Source organism: Equus przewalskii, chromosome 26, assembly GCF_037783145.1.
Source record: "Equus przewalskii isolate Varuska chromosome 26, EquPr2, whole genome shotgun sequence".
Taxonomy (NCBI): Eukaryota; Metazoa; Chordata; class Mammalia; order Perissodactyla; family Equidae; genus Equus; species Equus przewalskii.
The window spans coordinates 3,640,201-3,654,886 of record NC_091856.1 but is presented as its reverse complement, the minus strand read 5'-3'; the positions used below and the strand labels follow the sequence as shown (position 1 = coordinate 3,654,886).

Sequence of the window (14,686 nt, the reverse complement as noted above, 5' to 3'; positions counted from 1 at the left end):
TGGGAGATTCTGTGTGTCTGACTCAGTGACCTCCACTTGCTTGAGACCCTTTGGTTCCTGCTTGGCTTTCTAAGGGGTATGGGGGCCTCTCTTCCCAGAGTTAAGATCCCAAGTCCTGTCCTTCCATACCAGCCTCTGGGAAGAAAAAACCCTTAGAGCAACCATTTCTGTACTGGTTCAGAGAGCTTTCACCACAGGTCTACCTATAAAGAAAGCTCCACTTCGCAGCACCTAAACTCATGCCCTAGGACTTGACTTATGTATGAGAACTTTTAGAAATTTATTTAGAAATCTGCTTCCCAGAAGCCTTCTTTTATTGGTTTTACTTTTTTCTTCTTGGCTTTCATGAAACTATTCTTCTAATTCTTGCTTTTCTAACTGTTCCCTCTCTGCCTGTTCCTCATGCCACTCCTGGCTGTAGGTCTGGTATGGGTAAGACCTTAGTTGTCTACATTTTAAAGATTTGTCTTTTCCTCTGAAGTCTTTACACTAATTGTAATTGATTTTGTGTATGGTATGCAATAGAGATCCAGTGATCTTTTTTTTTAAGTATGGTTAACCAGTTGTCCCAGTTCTAAATCTGCATTTCCATTTGCTGGTACCTGTAAAAGCAGTTTCAGTTCTGTACATGTTAACCTTCTCTTCCTCTGAGATCTTTGCACCTAAATTCCCTCTTTCTGGAATGCTCTTGTTCTCATTCTCTTTGGGCTAACAACTCCTGTTAATGCCTACTGACCAAAGACCACTAGGAACACATCTGTAGTAGAAAACATTAGGTTTTTAGCTACAAGAGAAAACATACTCCCTAGCACCTTGGGGCATCTCAGTAAGAGGGAATTGAAAGGGGCTTATAAGATATGGGCTTGTGCTGGGTGATTTTAGGAAGGGATTAGGGAAGCAGGGACCAGTTTGGGGATGGATACTATCAAAGCGAAAGGCATTTCAGCATTTGGGTATTTTAGGAAGCAGGAGGTGGGAGGAATGAGGTCGGGCTGAGGGTGTCATTTGTGAGAAAGCAGAAGTCAGTCAAATAAAGGATCATTATAATTTTAGCTGCCTGTATAGAAACATTCTTTCCATGATTACTCCAGATCCTGTTGGAAATATTCTTCACGTTTTGATAGGAGTATCCCAGTCTGATTACCTGCAGGGCTGATTTTCTTCTTCTCACTTCTCATCTTTCAAAGTAGATCTTAGCTTAAGCATTACCTTCTCAGTGACCCATTTTAACTGCTATTGCTTATTTCTTTCCCAGTATTTATTACAAATTGTAATTTTTAAATTTATTGTCAATTTGCCTTTTTTCTTCTCTACTAGAATGTAAGATCTGTGAGGGCAGGAACTATATTTCTTGTTTGCATTATAGCCGTAGTGCCAAGGGTAGGTTTGGTACATCACAGGTGCTCAAGAAACTCATCTGTATGAATAAATGAATGACTGAAAATTCAGGGTTCATAGTCTGATTGCATTAGCAGTTCTGCCAGATACACTGCTAATCTATAGTTAAAGTCGACTGAGAGCACATCTTCCACGAGTAAGAGAAAGCTGGTATGACTGTGACTTTGTATATTCCTGCACATGATGGGGCCTTAGTAATCCCGCTGGTTTTTTGTAATTCTATGTAATTTAAAAACTCAGGAAGGCAAAATCAAATAAGATCTACCTAAGACTTTTTTATAACCAGTTTTTGTATATTATTTGATACATACTTAAGAGCGTATATGACACATGTGAGTTTTGAAGCATAATAATAAAATATGTATCATTATACGTATCTTAAAATTGTAAATCATTGGACTCAATTTGCATTTCTTTAATGAATAATGAAGTTGAGCATTTATTCATCTTTTATTGGCCTTTTGTGTTTCTTTGTGAAATACCTTTTTATATCATTTGCTTATTTTTCTGTTGGGTTGTCTTTTTGTATATTGCTGTGTTGGAGTTTATATTTTGTGGATAGAAATCCATTGTTATATATGTTGCAAATATCTTCTCACATTTATGATTTTCTTTTTTTAAAATGATATCTTTGGACATGCAGAAGTTCTTAGTTTTAATATTGTTTATTGTGTTAATTTTTTATGATTAGCATTTTCTGTATCTATTTAAAAGATCCTCTTCTAGCCTTAAATTATGACAAAATTCTTTTAGAAGTTTTAAAGGTTTATCTTTCATATTTAAGTCTTTACTTGATCTGGATTGATTTTTATGTATGGTGTGAATAATACAGTTTTTTTTTCATACAGCTGATCAGTTTTTCTAGTATCATTTGTATGCCTTAGACTAATTTATATTTGCAGTTATAAGAACGGAAGAGAAATCTCATAATTGTTCCCTTTTAGGTGGTGTACTATTTCTATTTTGCAGGTTCTTTTTGTAATTTTGAGTAAAATTCCAGGACTATGAAAGATTATGATGAACTTCTCAAATACTATGAAATATATGAAACTATTGGGTTAGGTAATTGTTATTTTCTTCTTGGAGGCAGAGGGTAGATCAACAGAAGAATAATTTTTCTTCTTTTTTCTCTCTAGTAGGTTTTGGTAGGTTTCTATGGGGATGTTACTATTATTTTTTTCATCTTTTCATTTAACCTCAGACATAATGTCCTTGTTGACCTCTTATGTTATCTGACGAGGCCATGTTAGGCCACTCTTTCCTCTGCAGCCTCTTTGCTTTGAATGTAACACCCTGGTTAGGAGTGCCATGCCATCAAGCCTCAGTTTACAGATTAAGTATTTACATCTCTAAGGCATAAATGATTAATTTCTGACCTGTTGCAACTTAGAAGAAAACTCAGGTGTTTGCTTGAAAGTAAATTCTTCACTTGGGGCATCTTAGTAGAGTCCTAATAATTTGATGTGATTTGGTAGACAGGACTAGGAGTTCAATTGGGGTTAGTTAGTCTAGATACTACCTAGATGTGTCATGCTGCTCAAGTTATTTTACCTTTGTTTCTTCCCCCCATCTTTTTTTTTTTTTAAATACTAGATGCTGCCCTTCTTACCTCTGAAAATTTTTCTGAGGCTCAGAGGAGGGTGGGAGCTGTGACTTCTCAACCAATGGTAGCATCATTATTGGCTAAGGCCAAATGTTGCTTGAATAAGTAGTTAGTGCTTAGGACTCACGGGACGCATGGGTAGCTTATATAGAGGTTAAGCACCTCCTGGGAGTTTGATATTTGTAGGGCTATTTGTGCTGGTAGGCTAATTTCTAGCCTCTATATTTGAAAAGTCAGTTGTTGAACTTCGTTAAGGTTTCTCTACATGGAGGGGACTTTACAGTTGAGCTTAGTCACATTCGCAGATTATTAATAGTAAATTTTAGGACTGTACAGTTGTCTCTCAGAATCAAAGACGGCCTCATCTCCTTCCTTACCATGCCCAATCCAGCCAGGCCACCTGGAAATTACTGTCCATTAAGCCTTAGAGTCCAGCAATAGAGGAGAGTGCACTGAACTAGAAGTCGGGAGGTCTACCTGGGTGGCCTGCCATTGACTGGGTGACTTTGGGCCACCTTCCTTTGTGGGCTTTAGGTTCCCTGTGTGTAGAATGAGCAGGTTGAATTGGATGATCTCTGAGCCCTTTTCCAGCTCTGTGAAGAATCTGTGATTCTATTACATGTACTGCCATTCTGAAATATGTTCTAAATTTTTTTGAACTATTTTTTCTCCCTTTCAGGCAGATGTTTGGAGCAGGGGCATACTCTTATATGTACTTATGTGTGGCTTTCTACCATTTGATGACGATAATGTCATGGCCTTGTACAAGAAGATTATGGTGAGTATTACAAGGCATGGAGTTTCAATGCAAAGGTTTTCTATACTGCATACTATATTACTTCTATTTATAAAAGTACAAAAACAGGCAAAAGTAACATGTTAGAAGTGAAGATAGTGGTTACTCTTTAGAAGTGGGTAGTGACTAGAAGAGGGGCACAAGGTGCTTCTGTTTCTTGATCTGGGTGCTAGTTGTACTTGTGTATTCAGTTTTTGAAAACTTGTCAAGGTGTACCCCTATAATGTGCGTACTTTTCTATATGTATACTATACTTCTTCAATAAAAAGCTTAACAAAACAAAAACAAATGAGAAAGTAAAGACGTGAGCTGATTTTCCTGGTGAGAGTTTTTGTTTTGTATCCTGAAATGATACCTTAGTAAGTTGCTGTGTTAAATCATATTTTCCTATTGAGTTGTGATAAAATAAGAGAAACTGTTTCTTTTTGAAGGTAGAGTTTGGCTTTAGGGTATAATAAAACCACGGATAAGAGTACTGTAAGCTTTGTTAAACTCATATGTATCAGGAACAGAAAGTAGATTTGCAGTTGTGGGGGCTGGGAGGGTGGTGGAATAGCACTGGGGAGTGACTGCCAATGGGTACAGGGTTTCTTCTTCGGGTGATGAAAATGTTCTGGAATTAGATAGTGATGATGATTGCGCAACTTTGTGAATAAACTAAAAACTACTGAATTGTACACTTTAAAAGGGTAAACTTTATGTTATGTGAATTATGTTCAATTAAAAAAACCCCAAAATCACATATAGCAAGTAAAATAGTAAAATTCTTTTTAAAGAGTTAATATTCAAAAGAAGATATGTAAAGAGGAACAGAGAGCACCATATTGTGTCCGTTACAAACCAGGGTCAGACCAGCAGAGCACCTTTTCTGAATTCGGCTTGAATTTAGTTCTGTTTAACGGACATTTCCTGAAGGTGTTGTTTGTATGGGATACTGCAAGGCATGGACAAGGATCTGTGAACTTGATCATTGTCCACCAGGGCCTGATTTCTTGTTGGAGACAGGTGCAAGGCTATCTAAAAAGGGCGTAGGGTCAGGGATGCCATATTGTAACACAGGTATACATGAAGGAGCGGGTGAGGGATTTGGGAGAACGTCTTAGAGGAAGTGGGGTTTGAGCAGGGCTTTCAAAGAAGGGTAGTGTGGTTCAGAAAGGGATGTGGGAGACAGCATGCCTGGTAGAGCAGACGGTATGAGCCAAGGCATAAGGTGGGAGAAGCATGGGAGAAGTGGTTGGAAGTTTTATGTGGCTGGACCATTGGGTCTCTAACGGCCTTTAGGGAGGGAGACTACCTCAGTCAACTCTCATTTCTGTGAAGTAGCGCTCAGAGGTGAGTGGTCATCCCATTTCGCTCATTGCTTACCCTGTAGAACACAAAGTCTCAGAGCTCTGAGTTCAGTCTTTATTTTTTAGTTTATTTGACTTAATAGTTTTTCCTATATCTCACCCTGGAAAAGCCTTTAAAATAAATGCCAAAACTACAAAGAGTAGTTTTGGGAAGAGATGGAACGGTAGTAGTCGCAACTCTCTGAAGGCTGAGGCGCTCCAGTTCTGCAGGGTCGAAGAGAAGCAGTGTTAGCAGTAGCTGTTAACCGCTGCTGGGGGAACTGTGTTTGTGGGTTTCTCCTTGGGAAGGGAGGTGGACGTGGCAGTGGGCTGGAGGCCGGCTTCCTGGGGAAGCCAAGACAGCCTGCATTTCCTCCCATCCCTTCTCAAGAAGCCTCCTCTACGCTTTGCGGGGTAGCAGTCATTGCTTTGACTCTGCCTGCTGACTGTGGCCGCAGTTCCTGACTACACAGAGCTACACCCCGCCGTGTCAACAGCAGGAGCAGGGGAGAGCAGCATTAGGATCGTTTTGTAGCTTCAGCATCAGTTAACAGAAGTGGAGCCGGGAGGAGGCTTGGTCTTTGGGTGGCTCAGCAACAATTTTCACACAATCTTATACCTTTTAGAATTCCAGAAAGACAGTGTGGGGACACATAATCATAGACATTCACTGTTGGAAAGAATCTTACAAACCAAGGTTGTCACTCTGCTGCTTGTTTCATATTTAAATCCTCACTAAAACGTCTCCTGCCTTGGCTGTGTCCGGGTAATCTCTCTTGGCCAGGGAAGCCTTAGCTAATGGACTTGGAGCAGGGGTTCGCAATCCTGGCTGCACATTCACATCACTTGGGGCACTTTAAAAAATACTGAGTCCAACTCCTAGAATAATTAAATCCGAATCACACTGGTATTTTTAAAATCCAGGATCTCTCCTTTCTGTCAATGGACTTTGGGAAATTAGCCTCTCTGTGCCCGTTTCTTCATCTGTAGAGTGGATGGAACAATAGTATTTTTAGCACAGGGTTGTTAGGATTAAATGAGTTAATCCATGGAAAGCATCTTGAGTAGTGCTCAATAAATGTCAGCTATTATTATTAACATACATTTCTAAATTTTGTTTGCCAATATTTTGTCCAGGACTTAAAATTTGTTTGCAGATTAGTGTGTACTTTTCCTTTCTTGAACTATTTTATTGGTTCCTTGGGTGTTTTATGGAATGTGTTTGTAAGTCCATCTCCACCAGTGTCTTGTTTATGGGAAGATTTTTAAATAGCGTGTAAGTCAGATCACATCACTTTATTAGAACTCTCCAGTGTCTTCTTTCCCATCTCAATCAAGTCAAACCAGACTTGGCCCTGTGGGCTGCAGGCTTTATCCCATGTGTACTGGCCTCCCATTATCCTGATGCCCTCGTTGCCTACCACTCCCCCCTGCTCGCTTGCTCCATTAACTGTACTCCTTGTTGTTTCTTTCTGCCACCTGGATTCTTGAACATGCCAAGCATGTATCTGCCTCAGGGCATTGCTCTTTCTTTCGCCTGAAAGGGTTTTCTCCTGGATAGACACTTTGTTCCCTCCTCTCCTCAGGTCTCTGTTCACACGGTCTCTAATTAGAAAGGCAGCTGTTCGTTTGTTCTTTTGTTAGTTTGTTTGATCATTTGTTCATTTATCTATTCATTCAATTTTCTTTCACCTTAGGAAGCAGTTCAATATTTATTGAACACTGAATCTGTGCCACGTGCTTTTTTAGATGCTTGGGATGTATCAGTAAGTAAAACAGATGGAGGGTCCCTGCCCTCATGGAGTTTATGTTCTAGTGGTAAGCATATAGAAAAAGACAATCAGCATGATAAATAAGTGAATTGTATTAAAAGATGCTATTTGCTTTAGAGAAAAGAAAAACTGAGCAGGGTAAAGAGGAATCGGGAGAACAGATTGGGGTGTGGAGGAAGAGGAGGGTAGGTTGCATTAATAAATAAATAAGGTGGTCAGAGTGAACTTCACAGAGGTCAGATCTGAGCAAGACTTGAAGGAGGTGAGGGTGTTAGTCAGGTGGATATCAAGGAGGGGAATGTTTCAGGCAGAGGAAACAGCAAAGGCCGGTAGGCAGAAGCATACCTGGTATAGTCGAGGGAGGGCAAGAGGGCTAGTGTGACTGGAGTGGAGAAAATGCGGAGAGTCGTAGGAGGTGAAGTCTTGGGGAACAGGAGATCTGACTGACGGGCTTCGTAGACTCTCGTAAGGACTTCGGCTTTTTGTCTAAGTGAAATGGGGAGCCCTTGGAGGGTTTTGAGCAGGAGTGACATGGTCTGATTTAGGTTTTATTTTGAGGAAGATTAGCCCTGAGCTAACTACTGCCAATCCTTTTTTTGCTGAGGAAGACTGGACCTCAGCTAACATCCATGCCCATCTTCCTCTACTTTATACGTGGGACACCTACCACAGCGTGGCTTTTGCCAAGTGGTGCCATGTCCGCACCCAGGATCTGAACTGGTGAAACCTGGGCCGCTGAGAAGCTGAAGGTGTGAACTTAACCTCTGCGCCACCAGGCGGGCCCCTGGTTTAGGGTTTTTTTTAACTTTTTATTAAGATTATGATAGTTTACAACCTTGTGAAATTTCAGCTGTATATTATTGTTAGTTGTGTTGTAGGTGCACCTCTTCACCCTTTGTGCCCTCCCCCCACCCCCTTTCCCCTGGTAACCACCAATCAGTTCTCTTTGTCTATATGTTTAATTTCCACCTATGAGTGGAGTCATACAGAGTTTGTCTTTCTCTATCTGGCTTATTTCACTTAACATAATACCCTCAAGGTCCATCCACCTTGCTGCGAATGGGATGATTTTATCCTTTTTTATGGCTGAGTAGTATTCCATTGTGTGTGTGTGTGTGTGTGTATCACATCTTCTTTATCCAATCATCAGTTGATGGGCACTTAGGTTGCTTCCATGTCTTAGCTATTGTAAATAATGCTGTGATGAACATAGGGGTGCATGGGACTTTTGGAATTGCTGATTTCAAGTTCTTTGGATAGGTACCCAGTAGTGGGATAGCTGGGTCATATGGTATTTCTATTTTTAATTTTTGAGAAATCTTCATACTGTTTTGCATAGTGGCTGCACCAGTGTGCATTCCCACCAGCAGTGTATGAGGGTTCCTTTTTCTCCACAGCCTCTCCAACATTTGTCACTTTTTGTTTTGGTAATTTTTGCCATTCTAACAGGTGTAAGGTGATATCTTAGTGTAGTTTTGATTTGCATTTCCCTGATGATCAGCGATGATGAACATCTTTTCATGTGTCTATTGGTCATCCGTGTATCTTCTTTGGAGAAATGTCTGTTCATGTCCCCTGCCCATTTTTTGATCAGGTTGTTTGATTTTTTGTTGTTGAGCTGTGTGAGTTCTTTGTATATTATGGAGATTAACCCTTTGTCGGATATATAACTTGTAAATATTTTTTCCCAACTAGTGGGTTGTTTTTTTGTTTCAATCCTGTTTTCCCTTGCCTTGAAGAAGCTCTTTAGTCTGATGAAGTCCCATTTGTTTATTCTTTCTATTGTTTCCCTCATCTGAGGAGTTATGGTGTCCAAAAAGATTCTTTTGATACTGATGTCAAAGAGTGTACTGCCAATATTCTCTTCTAGAAGACTTATTGTTTCAGGTCTAATCTTTAGGTCTTTGATCCATTTTGAGTTTATTTTGGAGAATGGTGAAAGAGAATGGTCAATTTTCATTCTTTTACATGTGGCTGTCCAGTTTTCCCAGCACCATTTGTTGAAGAGACTTTCTTTTCTCCATTGTATGCCCTCAGCAACTTTGTCGAAGATTAGCTGTCCATAGATGTGTGGTTTTATTTCTTGGCTTTCAATTCTATTCCATTGATCTGTGTACCTGTTTTTGTACCAGTACTGTACTGTTTTGATTACTGTAGCTTTGTAGTATGCTTTGAAGTCAGGGATTGTGATGCCTGCAGCTTTGTTCTTTTTTCTCAGGATTGCTTTAGCAATTTTGGGTCTTTGGTCACCCAATATGAATTTTAGGATTCTTTGTTCTATTTCTGTACAGAATGTCATTGGGATTCTGATTGGGATAGCATTACATTTGTAGATTGTTTTGGGTAGTATGGACATTTTAACTATGTTTATTCTTCCAAATCATGTGCATGGAATATCTTTCCATCTCTTTATGTCATCATCAATTTCTTTCAGGAAAGTCTTGTAGTTTTCGTTGTATAGGTCTTTCACTTCCTTGGTTAAATTTAGCCCAAGGTATTTTATTCTTTTTGTTGCGATTGTGAATGGGATTGAGTTCTTGAGTTTTTGCCCATTGAATATTATCTTGGCTATGGGTTTGTCTTATATGGCCTTTATTACGTTGACGTACTTTCCTTCTATACCCATTTTATTGAGAGTTTTTATCATAAATGGATGTTGGATCTTTTTGAAAGCTTTCTCTGAGTCAATTGAGATGATCATGTGGTTTTTGTTTCTCATTCTGTTAATGTAGTATATCACGTTGATTGACTTGTGGATGTTGAACCATTCCTGTGTCCCTGGTATAAATTCCACTTGATCATGATGTATAATCTTTTTAACATATTGCTGTATTCATTTTGCCAAAATTTTGTTGAGGACTTTTGCATCTATGCTCATCAGTGATATTGGCCTGTAGTTTTCCTTCTTTGTGTTGTCCTTGTCAGGTTTGGGGATCAGGGTGATGTTGGCTTCATAGAATGTGTTTGGGAGTGCTCCATCTTCCTCAGTTTTCTGGAATAATCTGATCTTATTTGAATGTTTGGCAGAATTCTCCAGAGAAGCCATCTGGTCCTGGATTTTATTTTGGGGGAGGTTTTTGATTACTGTTTCAGTTTCTTTACTTCTGATTGGTCTATTCAGATTCTCTATTTCTTCCTGCTTCAGTTTTGGGAGGTTGTAAGAGTCTAAGAATTTATCCATTTCTTCTAGGTTGTCCAATTTGTTGGCATATAGTTTTTCATAGTATTCTCTTATGATCTTTTGTATTTCTATGGTATCTGTTGTGACTTCTCCTCTCTCATTTCGAATTTTATGTATTTGAGGCTTCTCTCTTTTTTTCTTAGTGAGTCTGGCTAAGGGTTTGTCAATTTTGTTTACTTTTTCAAAGAACCAACTCTTTGTTTCATTGATCCTTTCTACTGTCTTTTTTTTTTGTTTCAATTTCATTTATTTCTGCTCTAATTTTTATTATTTCCCTCCTTCTACTGCCTTTGGGCTTTGTTTGTTCTTCTTTTTCTAATTCTGTTATCTGAGATTCTAATCTTATCTATATTCTAATCTATATCTAATTCTTATCTGAGATTTTTCTTGTTTATTGAGTTGAGCCTGTACTGCAATGACGTTCCCTCTTAGGACTGCTTTTGCTGCATCTCAAATGAGTTGGTATGGCATGTTTCCATTTTCATTTGTCTCCAGATAATATTTGATTTCTTCTTTAATTTGTTCAATAATCCATTGTTTTTTTCAGTAGCATGCTGTTTAGTCTCCACATTTTTGCCCCTTTCCCAGCTTTATTCTTGTAGTTGATTTCTACTTTCATAGCATTATGATCTGAAAAGATGCTTGCTATTATTTCAACCCTCTTGAATTTGTTGAGGCTTGCTTTGTTTCCCAAGATATGGTCTATCCTTGAGAATGTTCCATGCACACTTGAGAAGAATGTGTAACCTGCTGTTTTTGGATGGAGTGTTCTATATATATCTATTAAGTCCATCTGGTCTAATTTTTCATTTCATTCTATAATTTCCTTGTTGACTTTCTGTCTGGATGATCTATCCATTGGTGTTAGTGGGGTGTTGAGGTCCCCTACTATTATTGTATTGTTGTTGATGTCTCCTTTTAGTTTTTTTTATTGAGTTAATGATAGCTTACAATCTTGTGAAATTTCAGTTGTACATTATTGTTTGTCAGTCATGTTGTGGGTGCACCACTTCACCCTTTGTGCCCACCCTCCTTTTAGTTTTGTTAATAGTTGCTTTACATATTTTGGTGCTCGTGTGTTGGGTGTGTATATATTTATAAGTGTTATGTCTTCTTGGTTAAGTGTCCCTTTTATCATTATAAACTGCCCTCTTTGTCTCTCTTTATCTGTTTTGCTTTGAAGTCTACTTTGTCTGATATAAGTATGGCGACACCTGCTTTCTTATGCTCATTATTAGCTTGGAGTTTCATCTTCCATCCCTTCACTCTGAGTCTGTGTTTGTCTTTGGGGCTCAGGTGTGTTTTGTGGAGGCAGCATATTGTTGGGTCTTGTTCTTTAATCCATCCTGCCAGTCTGTGTCTTTTGATTGGAGACTTCAATGCATTTACATTTAGAGTGATTATTGAGATGTGGGGGCCTAACGCTGCCATTTTATCACTTGTTTTCCGGTTCTCTCACATTTCCTTTGTTTCTCGTCCCGTGATTTTTGGACTATCAATTCAATTAGGTAGATTTCTATATTGGCTTTCTTCTCATTTGTAATTTGTATTTTTATTCTTGTTATTTGTTTAGTGGTTACCATGTGGTTTGTATAAAACGTCTCATAGATGAGACAGTCCATTTTCTGATAGTGTCTTATTTCCTTAGATTGAGCCGTTCCATCCCTTTCCTCTTCCCCTTCTAGGTTGTTATTGTCAGATTTTTTTTCTTCCTTCTTGTGTTGTGAGTTTGTGGTTAAAATGACAAGATTATATTTATTCTTGATGTTTCCCTTCCTTTTATCTTTAATGTTATACTTAGACTTTGTTAACCTGTTCTGATGGAGAGCTGCAACTTTCTGATTTTGTCTTTCTACTTATCTCCTTAGCTCTGGGTTTTGTAACCCCTTTCCTTTTTTTGATTTTTCAGGTATGAGGGTCTTCTTGAGCATTTCTTGTAGGGGAGGTTTTGTGGCAATGAACTCCCTTAACTTTTGTTTATCTGGGAAAGTTTTTATTTCTCCATCATATTTGAAGGATATTTTCGCTGGATAGAGTATTCTTGGCTGCAGGTTTTTGTCCCTCAGAGTTTTGAATATATCATTCCACTCTCTTCTAGCCTGTAAGGTATCTGCTGATAAATCTGCTGACAGCCTTATGGGGGTTCCTTTGTTGGTTACTTTCTTCTCTTTCGCTGCCCTTAGTATTTTCTCTTTGTCATTTACTTTTGCAAGCTTCACTACTATATGCCTTGGGGTTGGTCTTTTTATATTGATAAAGTTTGGAGATCTAGTACCCTTTGTCACATGGAGTTCCATTTCTCTACTCAGGTTTGGAAGTTCTCAGCCATTATTTCTTTGAACAGGCTTTCAGCCCCCTTCTCCTTCTCTTCTCCCTCTGGGATACCTATAATCCTTATGTTGCATTTCCTTATTGAGTTGGATATTTCTTGGAGAGTTTCTTCATTTCTTTTTAGTCTTAGTTCTCTCTCCTCCTCTATCTGCAGCATTTCTATATTCCTACCCTCCAAATTGTTAATTCTGTCTTCCATGTTATCAACCCTACTGTTCAGAGTCCAGATTTTTCTTAATCTCCTCCATTGTGTTCTTCATCTCCAATATTTCTGATTGGTTCTTCTTTATAGTGTCAAACTCTTTTGTGGCATAGCTCCTGAACTCGTTGAGTTGTCTATCTGTATTCTCTTTTAACTCATTGAGTTTTTTAATGAATGCTATTTTGAATTCATTGTAATTTAGGTTATAGATTTCAGTGTCTTTGGGATTGTTTTCTGGGTACTTGTCATTTTTCTTCTGTTCTGGAGATTTAATGTATTTTTTCATACTGCTTCATGGCGTGGATTTGTGCCTCCACATAGATATAGAGTTTAGTTACTGCTTCCATTTGCTTCTACTGGAGTGCAGGGACGGGGGGAGCAGCTGTGTAATCTGCACCGACCAGGATCTCTGTCAGCTGTTGCTGACTGGACCGGGGCTCCTCCTCATGGTCACAGTGACCCTGTGGGGTCACTCGTCAGCTGTGGGGACAATCACAAGGGGCCTTCAGGTTGCTGGTGCCTACTATAACAGACAACCTAGATGCGCTCTCTCCTTACGGTCTCCAGTGGTGTTATGGGTTTTCACAGCAGCTGGGAGCAGGATCACCTAGACTCACAGCTCTGTCACCGTCAGGGCCCGCAAGATCTCACTTGTCCGCTATGGGCCACAGCAGAGCTATGGGTATCTACTGAAGTCTTCGGTTAGCTCACCCAGCTGTGCCACTTCTGTGTCAGGGTCTTCCAGCCTTGTGATTGCCAGGCGGGGCCTCTCCACTAATGCTGTGCAGAGGCTTTCCCTGCTGCTGCTGTGGGACTGTGAATTTTCCCCTTGGACCGTGGAGCAGGCTCGCTGGGGCTCCAACTTGCCACTGCCCAGTCACACAGTCTCTCTGGGTCTCCCTTGTCCCCTCTGGTCCACCACAGGAATTTGTGTGTCAGAGGTGGCTGGCGGGCTGCTGCACCAGGTGGGGCTCCTTCTGCCCCAGGGCCTCACAGTGTTCTGAATGCTGGGCAGAGCCTCTCTGCTGATGCCAGTAGAGGCTTTCCCTGCGGCTGCTGTGGGACTGTGGATTTTTCCCCTGGCCAGTAGAGCAGGCTCACTGGGACTCCACCCTCCCACTGCCCACTCACACTGACTCAGTGGGTCTCCCTTGCCCCTTTACAGCCACAGAGGATTTTGTGAGTCAGAGGTGGCTGGTGGGTTGCTGCGCTGCTCGAGATCTTCCTGCCCCAGGGCCTCCAGTTCTGAATGCTGGGCAGGGCTTCTCCACTAATGCCGAGTAGAGGCTTTCCCTGCAGCTGCTGTGGGACTGTGGATTTTCCCACTGGGCTAAGGGGCAATTGAGGGGGGCTTAGGTAGGGCTGTTGTCACCTGTTTCCACTGTCGCTCTGCCAATGTGAGCACATGCCCGCCCTTGGTGCCGTGGCAATGCTATGAGCATGTCCGCTGGTAGAAAGTCGCTTGCAGGTACTAGGCTGTCCGGGGATCGGAGAGTTTTCACCTATCTCCACCTCCTCCCGGGGGGAAGTCTGTCCACCTTGTGATGTATAGCAGCACAGGCCTCTCAGGTGTCCTACGATGCTGTGTGGATATCCTTTGTTGACTGATGAATGTCCAGTTAGTTGTAGTTTGAAGGGGGAGAGACAGAGAAAACTGCTCACTCCGCCATGTTGCTGATGTCACACCTTGCATCCCTGGTTTAGGTTTTAACAGGATCACATGGCTGCTGGGTGGAGACAGAATGTAGGGAGCAAAGAACCAGGGAGACTGGTTAGGAGGATATTGTAGAATTTTCAGATAAGAGATGGTGGCCATCAAGGTGGTGAGAAGTGGTTGGATTCTGGGTGTTGTTTTTTTTAATCATTTTTAAGTTAATGGCAGAAAATGTACTTTTTTTGTGTGTAGGGGTCTACGAATTTTAACACATATATAGATTCATGTACCCACCACCATAGTCAGGATATATGTTTAGACTAATCTGTAGTCTTTTGAAGGTATAACTGACATGATTTGCTGAAGGACGGGATGAGGAGAGTAACCTGAGAGACTCCAGAGCTGGAGCTGCCCTCAGCTG

General features: G+C 40.4%; 1 protein-coding gene across 1 annotated transcript in view; it reads left to right on the top strand.

Annotated features, from left to right (window-relative positions):
• The first annotated feature begins 3,704 nt into the window (after positions 1–3,704).
• The window catches only part of LOC139079652 (maternal embryonic leucine zipper kinase-like), a 64,698-nt gene continuing 53,716 nt past the window's right edge, over positions 3,705–14,686 (top strand). The window contains exon 1 of the mRNA XM_070595824.1: positions 3,705–3,779. The gene's annotated coding sequence lies outside the window, so the exon portion shown is untranslated. The remainder of the gene's footprint in view (positions 3,780–14,686) is intronic.